Here is an 11,852-nt window from a genome sequence, read left to right as displayed (position 1 = left end):
AGTTGTATGAAATCCCCTTAGTGTTTCAAGTTATTTGCTGCATTCAAGAGTGAATTCTAAGTTGATTTCATTACTTTGCTTACTATTGCTTCAAGAACCTTTGTTTATCATTACCTTCCTTTGTTAGCCAATACCCTTAGCCCCGTTACAACCCTTAGACTCTTATCTTGGTTGTTATGTGTTTCAATATTTGAACTTTGGGATTGTTATGAGCATATGGTATCCCTGGTTCTCGCGTCTAAGTAATGACATTCCATTGATGAGATTATATATATATATATATATATATATACATGCATTAATAATTCCAGAAAGTGCCTTCTTTGATTATAACATATGTGAGTGGCTAGTCTACATGTTTACATCAATCTTCTCACATATACCTAGTATAGGGAGTGTAGTTAGAAATTCTGTGTGAAAATAGAGTGTATATCCGGTAAGGAATTGAGGGATTCTTTAAGGCATGTTACTACATTCAAAACATTGTTTTAAATTGATTAAATGCGAGCTAGTGAGTGGTGACTGTGATTAAGTGTGTGCTCGAGGGTAAAGATAACTAAAATCTATGTGAGTAGTGATTTTGGATATGTCATGTTTCATTGGAAATCCCTGAGGCAAACGTTGGAAGGTTTAGGTTTTGTTTCCTTTGTTTTGCTTGAGGACTAGCAAAAGCTAAGTGTGGGGGAATTTGATAGGAGCATATTTATGCAACTTAGTTAGCTTGTTTTCTTACATTTTCATAGTTAGTTTGTGTTTATTACAGTGATTTAAGCTATTTTCGTTTGTTTGTATGTCTAATTGGCAAAGTTGGCAAAAAAGTGCATTTTGAAGCATTTTAGAGTAATTTTAGGCTGGAATGGATTGCATGCATGTGGAGCATAAGGAATGGACGTTTTTGAAGATCAAATGAAGCGAGGAATGTGCTAAAGAGATGGAGAAATTAATTCAAGACTTGGAAGATGAGTAATTAGCTGCAAGGGGACCTAAAACCCTTTTAGAAGGCCTATATCTTCTCTTATACATGTGCCGCACCCACCTTTCTAGAAGCCCTAGAAAGGTGGCACCCCAAACTTTTCTAGAAGGTCAGAAATCAGCCACAACACTCTTTCTAGAAGCCCTACAAAAATGGTGCCCCAAACCATTTTAGAAACCCTAAAAATCTGCCAGAAACCCTGGTTATTTTCCCCCTTAGATTGGGCCAAGCCTTGTGCGAAAATCCTAAGCCTTTTCCTCCAGAAATTCGGCCAAACCCTAGCCTATAAATATATAATTTCAGCCACAAATTCGACCACCACCCCCCAGATCATTCTAAAACCCTCTCAGCCGCAATTCACACCATTCTACAACCCTTTGCTGCAACTTTGGAGAAGAAATAGTTTGCCGTGCCTTCCATTGGAGAAAGGACCTTGTGCGTAAGCCACCTGCAACCATTGGAGTTCTAAGAGTTCTTTCTTCCCTCATTTCGTGTCCATGTTTATTTTCTGTTGCTTTTCAATTGTTATGAACATGTGTAACTAAGTTTTTATTAGTTAGAAGTGAATTCGAAGCCATGGACATATGTTTAATATGAATTGATTACCTTTAGTTATTATTTCATAAAACATGAATATGATTTACTTATCTATTTGATTGAGAACTTATTCTTGTTTGTTGATTAAGGGTGCACACTTAGTTTGCATACATGAATCTGATGTTAAATTATAAGGGACTTTCACCTAATCGTTAGGAACTTATAATTAAAAGTAGTGGAGATTGCTAGTCATAATCGTGTTAAGTAGATTCTTGGCTGAAGTATCATGCAGTTCATAGTTACGATAGCCTTGTCAATGCTTAAGATTTCCATGGAATTTAATGATCTTTGAATGTATCTCTATCATGTTGTTCATATAGGGAACTTGAGAAGAATAATTTGGTTGCGATGCGTTATCCATTCAATTCAATGACTTTAGAGAAATCTGAGAGTTAATTTGTGCATTCACGATTAATTTGGGGCATTGTCATTCATGGTTTAAAGAAACAATACTGAAAATTGATTTATGTTGCATATGTTCATGTGTGGAGAATGACCCTCCAACTAGCCTATTTCGCCATTCAATTCACCTGATTTCGTACCCAGTTTGATTTAGTTTTGCAATCTGTTCAATTTAATTAATTTCGTTCAAATCAATCCCCCTTTTATTAAGTATGTTAGCTTGTTAGAAAAGTGTTTGAATATGTCTAATTTAGTGTCTTGAGTCTTCATAATCTTAAATTCGTCCAAATGACTCCCTAGAGTCTGTTTTGAGTCTTTTTAACTTAGTTTTGCTGTTTTGAGTTAATTTTGTCAGTTTTGAGTCATAAGAGTCTAGTTTTGTGTTTTTGAGTCTAGTTTAATGTTTTAAAGTTTAATTTGTATAGATTAGCAGCCTTTTGAATCCCTGACCTAAAACGATCCCTACTTACATATACTACAATCATAGGGTTTTAATTTGATTGTTGGATTATTTCACATCAATATTCTCTACAACTAACCATGGCATCTTGATAATTATTAATCAGATATCTAGGATTCCCATTGTATGAAGCAGGTGGTACAATCTTTTGGCCTAAATTATTGGCATCACAATCACCTCTTAACAATGCATCATATATTCCCTTATAAACTTCACTTTTCAAGTTTTTTTTGTTTTGCCTGATATAATATAATCTATCTTCTTCAAGTGTTGCAAAAGAATCTACTAAATATTGTTGGAAAAGTTTACCTCCTTTTAACAATGTAGTTAATGGTGGTTCTCGCTATTGAATTTGATAAGCAATGAAAGCTCTCATAGGTACTATTTGTCTCTTTGTTTTGTGGCCTTTATAATTTTCATTACATTTTAAATCTGGTCTATATCCATCCTCATCATATGGAAAAAGAATAGGATATTGTAGAGACATAAATTTAGGATTCAATTTTGTAACACGTTTTAAATATTTACTTTTAGACTCTATAATAATATCTCTATAAGAATCAAAGAGTCCTATATCTCCAACTATCAAACCAACTATTTCATCACTTGTTGGTTGTTCATATTCTTTACCATCATTTACTTGTCTTCCTAATAATGTCATTCTCAATGAAGAGAGCCCATCATTTTCAAATTTATCTCTTGTTGTTCGAAAGGGTTTGACTAATCCATTTGAGTCATCAAGCATTTTGATCAAACCCCTCTACAATTGTTGGATCAAGCCTTTCATTTTTAGGAAAACTAATGAAAAGGGCTTGAAAACTTTGAGTTTTAATGATAAGGACAAAATAAAGGGTAAAGTGAATAGTACCATGATTGACTTTTTAGTGTAAAAATATGGTTTTTCGTTAAAGTGAATAGTACCGGGTGCTTTTCGTTAAAGTTCCCTTCATTTTTTCCATCAGTACTAAAAAGCTTTGAAACGATTTTCTACCTCATTATATGTATCATAGACATATAATTGAGCAAATTTTGAAGACGACAATTAGTGCATCTGAAATTTTTATCTCCTAAGTTCATATATTCGCTACAAATTTCTACATAAGAGAATACACACAAAAAGAAAGGAAAAAAAAGAAGAAGACATCAGTAAGATAGTAATATTATTAAGCTAATTGCAAAGGAATTTATAATAAATTAATATAAATTAAAAAAATTACCTTATCTGTTTCTTTGAAAAAACACTTGATCCTTACTTATAAAATTTCTATTATGGCCATCAAAGGTTTTTTCAAAACTATTTGTTGATTGATCCGGTGTATTAACAATGTTTTTTCCCTTTTTATCAGCAAAGCAAGAAAAATTTGAACTGAGTTTGTACGATCTGAAGCGTCAGAATTCCTATGATCAACATTTTGATTGGCAGAAGACATACCAGTACAACATTGGTATTCAGTGGATGAATTTTGACTAACCAACACATCACTATTGGATAAGACATTGCGAATACGATTATCTAAACAACTTGTTCTACACACTCTTTTACACTGATGGTTATCCTTTAGGTGAGACCTAAGACTGAGCATGAACAAAAATATTTTTTTCTACTCTATAACATTATTTGTTAGAGCATTTATAGATCTTTTTGACATAATGGAAGCAAATTTTTAGAATAATTTTAAAAAGCATTACTGCAAACAGTATTATTGCAAAAGAAATAGAGAGAGAAATAAAGTGTCAAGAAACATATAGCACAAATTTCAAATAAGCATACATCACACATACAATAGCGACTAAAAACCAACGCAACATAAATCTTTGATAAGATAGCAAAAACAAAAAAAAAAAAATCAATTTAAAAAAAAGGAAAAAAAAATCAAAACAAAACAAATTTTTTTGATGTATTAAAAACCAAATTACAGTAATAAAGTATATTAAAAATTTAAAGCTAGCATTTGAAAAGTTTAAACTAGTTACCTCGAAAGATGTCAAACTTTGAAACCACAGCCCTATGAATTTATACAAAACCAAGCAACGACTCATTATTGTATTGGAATATGTAATTCAATTTGATAATTAAATTCTCAATCAACTAAATACAAAACATAGCATGAATACAAATGAAAATAACTGGAAAATTGAATCTGAATTTAAAACCGTACATCATATACAAATACGAAAGGACATGATGTGTATAGGTTTTTAAATACCTTTGGTTCTCCCTTTTTGTATTGGCAGTGAAGAAACAGCAGTTTTTTATTTATTTATTTAAAGCTGAGTCAATAGAACTTTTAAAAAATCTGCAATTGTCAGACAAAGTTTTCACATCACAACTAATAGAAAATAAACACAAACTAAGAGCACAAAATTTAAAAATTTAAAGTGCAACTTACACACCTTTTAACAAATTTAGATTCGCAATGAAAATAGAGGTGAAAATGCAACAATACAACAAACCAGGCACTAACAACAAACCAGGCACTACAAAAAACAAAATAACCACTTATCATTGCGTTGAAACAATTCCATTCAATCGTGTGAGCACAACTTTGATAGGGAGATTAAAATCAAACACTCACATAACAAATTATCACACGATAAGAAAAGAATGAACTATTAACAAAAAATTGATAAATACCCAAGTAGGAAGCAGCCAAAAATAATACAAATCATTAATATACGATTGATTAACAAAGGCGGAAATAAAAAAGGAGAAAAAATAGACTAAACAAATGTCATGGTTGTCAGCGTTTTTACAAGGGCAACTAAACTTTTACCAACTGTATTACATTATTATCTAAATAGAAAAACAAAGTCATGAGTACCCGTCGGGAAAAATAAATTGAATAAAAAAATAAAATTAGAAAAAAAATAAAATTAAATAACTGCATTCCGACCATTTAAAATCTGGTAGCGATGGACAATGCAATCACAAAGGGAAGAGTTGCATTGCCAATTATTGTACAACAGGGTTGTTCAAACAATGGGAAAACCCAGAATACAGAAATTTTATTCACGAAACTCATCTCATTTTCTAACCACTGTATAGCAGAACTCAAAAACTATGATGTAGAGACCACTCAAGTTTATAATGCAATTAAAAATAACAAAACACTAAACTCAATCACCAACATAGAGCATTTATAAAAATTTAGAGTAAAGATGTCCCAAATTATTTTAATCTGAGAAAACAGTTAGGAAAATGTAAATATGTTTATCTATAAATTATTTGAATTGGAGCTACCAACACTGAAATCAAATCTAAAAACTGTTTTATAAAATAAAAAGTTAATGTAAATTGACAGAAACAAAGAGAAAACCCATAACACAGAATTGATAATGGTTCTTAATGATTGTTAGGCAATACACACGTACACCATGCACCCTAGTATAATCTAAAAAAGTTTATAAATTTGATCGAACCAAAAATTCCAGAGCAAAAAATACAAACAATTTACTGTAATTAAAAAAGGCTTTGAAGCTTGTGTATAAAAACTATAAATTCAAAAGAACAAAATTTTCTAGCACGAAATACATAATCAAATCAAACAATAACATACAGATGAAACAAAGCATAACAAAATACTTAAAAGAAAGAACCTATGTACCTTAATGACAGAGGGCTTGCAAGCCTCCACATAAAAATTGCCAAACTCGTGTAACAGTGTTTCCTAAAATGAAAAACCAAACCAGATCAAACAACCGTACACAAACCAGAAAAAATTAGCAAAACACAGACGGCAAAACACAAAAAGTTCAGTTTTACACCAACCAATCTGAAAAATTTCACCCACTTAGTCCCAACGGAGTTCAGTGTTATTTATTCAATGCACAAAAGCGTAATACCTGGATAAAGCACATAATGAAATTTTTTTTTGCCTCGGAGATGAAGTAGAAAACTCATGTCAAAATAAAAAGTTATCAAACTGTAAAATTTTTCTTTTGAAAATAGGTTGGACTTTGAAAAAGACGGTTGCTAAACACAACACGCACTTACTTATCTTGGTTGTTAAACCATCTAAGAACGATTTTCTATTTATTGAGATCATAAAAGCTATTTGTTTATTTCTATTTTTGGAATTCAGTTAAATGGAGCAAAAGGTTCTAAAGCACCTGCAAAATATAGCGCACAAATAGGCAATAAGTCAAAGAACACCTATTTCAATTATCTTTTCGTCTTTTGACAAAAAAAAAATTTATCCTTTCATCTTTGTTTCATTTTCTTCTTGATTGTCTTTTTCACCTCATTCAATGCTTTTACACTAATTAAAAACAACTTGCAACTTTTACACAGAAACCCTAATTTTACAACAATCAACGTACACAAAAACCATAAACCTCAAAGACCAAAATTTTGTAAAACGAAAATTCAAATCAGATGGAAAAACCACACATAAATCGTCGAAAAATAGAAGTAAAGATTCGAAAGAAAGAACTGAGAAACCTTAATCAGAAGGGGTTTGCAACAGTGCAGACAAAAACCATAAATTTTGCACAGCAATATTTCCTGCGACATAAAAACCCAATCAGATTAAACAACAGCACCGAACACAACCAAAAATCAAGCAATCAGTCAATGCAAAACGAAAAAACTTCAATATAACACCAACCAAGCAATCAATGTACATGATAACCCTAACCTGAAAGACCAAAATCTCCCAAAATGAAAAATCCAATTAGATGGAACATGTAACAACTCATCCCTAATTTTACGATTTTATTATTTTTAAAAGTGCGAATTGACAAAAATGCCCCTAAAGGCGAGATAGTTGACTTTCATTGACAGTCATTTCATGACACATATGAACTATTATTTTACCTTATTTTTGAAGTACTAGATGGTACCAACGCGTAGGCGCAAGCAGAATCGAAATCGGAGTTACGGCTAAAATTTTATGGAAATACGGAAGTGGGGGTACTTTAGTAATTTTGTATTTTTGAATTTTGGTCCTTGATTATTTTAATATTTCCTGGTGGGATTTTTATTATTTTAACAATTTTTCTGGTTGTGGGACCCACACCCACACTAAACTCTCCACTCTTTTCCTGCTACGTGTCTTTCTTCCCATCTCTCTGGACTCTCGAACCCTCTCCGTCTTTCACCTAACTCTCTTGCTCTCTCCACTTCCTTCCTATGCAATTGCAGACATCAAGACCCACACAACTTGCCACTCCGGCGAAGTCCACGGCCACCAACGACCACCATTTCGCCATACACCTCCCCCTTTCGTCCTCGTCTTAAACACCAGGCTCTCTCTCTTTGTGCTCGTTGCACAAGATCACCGATGAGTTCCCCAACCACAACACCTTGGTCACAAACCCACTTTGTAAGTTCTAGGAACCTAGAAATGAAGGAAACCTCTCCCAAATTCCCTCATTTACCTCACTGTGCAGTGGCATCGTGACCACCATCATCTTCGACGAATCTTGCCGTTCACAGCTTAGGTAAGCCTTGGGGCATTATAAACCCCTCTCCTTGCATTCTCGTGGTTTGTTATTGATCATGTTTATGTATTTTGGAAAGTGGAACTACACTGAGACGACAATGAGACATTCCCAGATTTCAGCGAACCAGTGGGATGTTGCAGGCCTTTTCCGGCCATTTTTTAGCACGATAGAACAAAATGCTGGTATAATTCCACTCATCTCCTCTTAAGCTTCATTTTTGGTAGGTTTAATGTGAAAAATGGTTAAGATTTGAAGCTAAACGGACTCGGAGCGTTGAAATTAGGTGAGAGACGGAGAGTGTTTGAGAGTCTAGAGAGATGGAATTAAGACACATGGTAGGAGAATAGTGGAGAGTTTGGTGTGGGCGTGGGTCCCACGGCCAAAAATTTATTAAGATAATAAAATATCCCACCAGAAAATATTAAAATAATCAAGGACCAAAATTCAAAATACTAAATTACTAAAGTACCCTCACGTATGTATTTCCATAAAATTTTAACCGTAACTCCGATTTGATTCCGCTTGCGCCTATGCGTTGGTATCATCGAGTACTTCGAAAATAAAGTAAAATAATAGTTCATACATGTCACAAAATGGTGGTCAATGAAAGTCAACAATCTTGCCTCTAGGGGCATTTTCATCAGTTCACTCTTTTAAAATTAATGAAATCGTAAAATTAGGGACCGGTTATGTTGGAAAAAAAAAACAGAAAACATTCCAAATAAAAAACACACACACCTTAATCGAAAAGAGTTCCCAAGATTGCACACATAAATCCTAAAATTGACAGACTAACGTTTCTCGAAACAAACAACGCAATCAAATTAAACAATGACGTTAAAAACACGAAAAAAGTTAAGAAACAACCGATATAAAGCACACATATTTTAATTTTACATCAAGCGATCTGCAAATTTTCTTCCTAATCAAAGAAAAGACAAAAAGAATAAAGTAGAGAAACCACATGAAACAGCCTAATCAACCGGAAAAACAACCTCTTCTGACGGCAAATGATAAACACGAAGAGATAAGCAAGGAAAGACGAAAAATTGAACAGGGAGAAAAGAAGAGAAACAGAGAGCAAGCGAAAAAGAAAAGCAATGAAAGAAAATGAAAGAGGGTTCGAGCACTTTCCCCACCATAAACGATATACACGCGGACAACACGTGCGACATGGGCAAAAATCGCCAATTCATGTAGCATCTTTAAAAAGCCAAAAAATCGTGTGTTAGATCAGGGGCAAAACCATTTGGGCACTGTTAATGAACAATGATTTTCCCACTGGATTTTAGTATATATATAATTTATCACCGTCTTCTGTTGCCACTACTATACAATACGTATATTGCTTCTTATATCTTCTTCTAGGCATTTGCCTTATTCGGCTCGGTACCATTTTCTTGGGTTCTGAAAACTCAAAACCGATATCGTATTGTTAAATACTTAGTCGATTTCTCTTTGTATCGAAATCGATAAAATACCTGTTGAAACCAATTGTCCCACATTGGACATAGGGAAGGGAGAAAGATTAGAATTACCCTACTGTAACTAACACCGATGCCTTTTGTGATAAAACCCCACACCTGAGAATTGTGTAGGTGGTAAAGTGGGGACAATATCGGTGTTGTTGGAGTAAGCCCTCAACCCATCGACCTGAAAAATTCTACATGGTATTAGAGTTAAGGGACGGGCTCGTACTGCCACGTGATTGGGTGGGTCCTCGTTTGGCCCCGTGCGATGGGTGAGTCCCGACATGGCTCCATGTAGGCCAAAGTTGCCACGTGATTGGGTGGGTCCCCATTTGGCCCCGCGCAATGGGTGAGCCCCGACATGGCTCCACGTGGTTGCCGATGTGTGGATCTCCACGTGTGACCCATAAAATAGGGTTTCACATGTGGGGGAGTGTTAAAACCAATTGTCCTACATCGAATAGAGGGAAGGAGAAATAGTACTTTAAATAGAATTACCCCACTCTAACTAACACCGATGCCTTTTGTGATAAAACCCCACACTTGAGGATTGTGCAGGTGGTAATGTGGGGACAATATATGTGTTGTTGGAGTGGGCCCTCAGCCCGTCGACCTGAAAAATTCTGCAATACTAGAAAATATTGAATTGACTGAACTCGGTATAGGACGGTTCATGTTCGGTTTCGATATTTGGTTCTACCATGCTCTTCCAAAGCGAAGAAAGGATCAAACATTTAGGCCCTACAAAGAGAACAATAATTTTAAGCTTGTGACTCAAAACATTTTTTGAGTTAAAAAAATTGAATCCAAATCAAATATCAAATGGGCACAAAAATTTCTTAATTAATTCGACCTTTTTTATCATATGTGATGACAGACATTGCATGTTACTAATGTTATCCTTTTCATTCTTAATATAAGTTAACATACTTTAATCACTGTCACTTTGTACTACATCTCGGGGTATTGCTCTCCATTTGTAAATAAGAGATCTTAAGTTCTCGTGGATGACTAATTTATTCCCTCACCTCTTAGTATAAGTATATCGTTGTATGAAAAAAACAAATAAAAAGCTTTAATCCCTGATACCATGTCCAAAGGCATCAAACTAGTTTAGTCCATAATCTATGACACTCTAGGTTAAATGGAGCATAGGCCTCTTTTATTCTTGGAGTGATGGGTCCTACTTGTGTTCTTGCATAAGCAATTTTTTTTGCTACATAAGCAATTTGACACATTTTTTACGAAATTGACAGAATTCAGATAAAGGGAAACGAAAATTGAATCCTAGGTGGTTAATTGGTGAAATTTGAACTTTGAGGGGAAAGCAAGATTGGAGTCGAGTTACAAAGGACATTATAGAATCTAGGCCAAATTTTTTTTCGTGGTCCTTGTGGTGAGACCTTATTTTTAAATCGACTATATGGTAAAAAAGCTGTTAATTGTAACCCTGTGATGAAGCTTATTAGCAATCGTAATCTAAATTAAAATTTCCTCAATTTTTTGTCAAATATAAGGGCAAAGGTGTCATTTTGTTTCTATCGATTGCATCAAGCAATCATAAAGCACCACATAAATTTATTTTAAAATTCTTTAAAAACTAAAGAGAAAAACACACACAGTGTCAAAAAAATTTCCAGATGACCGGTACATTAGCTTACTTGGAGTTCCCAACCAATACAACTTTAACACGTGCCTATTTCACTATCGAAATAAAAAATTGCCATGTTTTGATATTTATGATAGGCATTAATAAGCAAAATTCCTAATATACCCCTATAGTTCAAAGAGAAAGAAGTTAGAAAACTCTCCGACTACCCCTTTTTATGCCGACCACCCACCTTTATCACCGCTCTGTAATTCCACCGACGACACTCCATATATTCTCTCTTCCTCTTTTTCTTTCCCCCATTCTCTCTCGTTCTCCCCCACCTTATCAAAAACCACCCACCTCAATCGACCCAAAATTTCGGTCTTCAACCTCCGATTTAAGATTTGTCTTTCGGTATCCCTTGTGTCCACTCAGAAAGAGCACGAAAGGGAGGGATCAGTGGGGGTGGGGTGGACGATGCAGGTCTATGGAGGCATAAGAGAAGAAGAGTGTGGGAGGTGATTTGAAGACTGGGAATACAAGGAGTCAGTTTAATTATTTTTTAATTAATTGTATTAATGTTATAAGAATATAGGTGTCAACAAGTTATTAGTGGGGAACATCACCTGTAATGCTAAGGTGCGTGTTCTAGTCACATGGAAAAATTTCTCCACAGTGTCATTTCCGACTCCCGTGTTGCCTTCATTTGGCATGCCACTTTCGCACCCTAAGATAAGATACCAAGATCCATAAAATCATAGATTCATATTCTACATGTGGCGAGCTTGTTTCATTAGGTTCTCTATCTGAATTAGAAATCAATTATTATGCAAACTTGGAATTTGGTGTTATATGGGAAATGAGTTCGGTGTTATTTGAGAAAAAGAGAAGGTGGGGGTGGTTTTTTTAATTAGA

This window comes from Malus domestica, chromosome 14 (assembly GCF_042453785.1).
Source record: "Malus domestica chromosome 14, GDT2T_hap1".
NCBI classification, from domain to species: Eukaryota; Viridiplantae; Streptophyta; class Magnoliopsida; order Rosales; family Rosaceae; genus Malus; species Malus domestica.
This window is presented reverse-complemented; position numbering follows the sequence as displayed.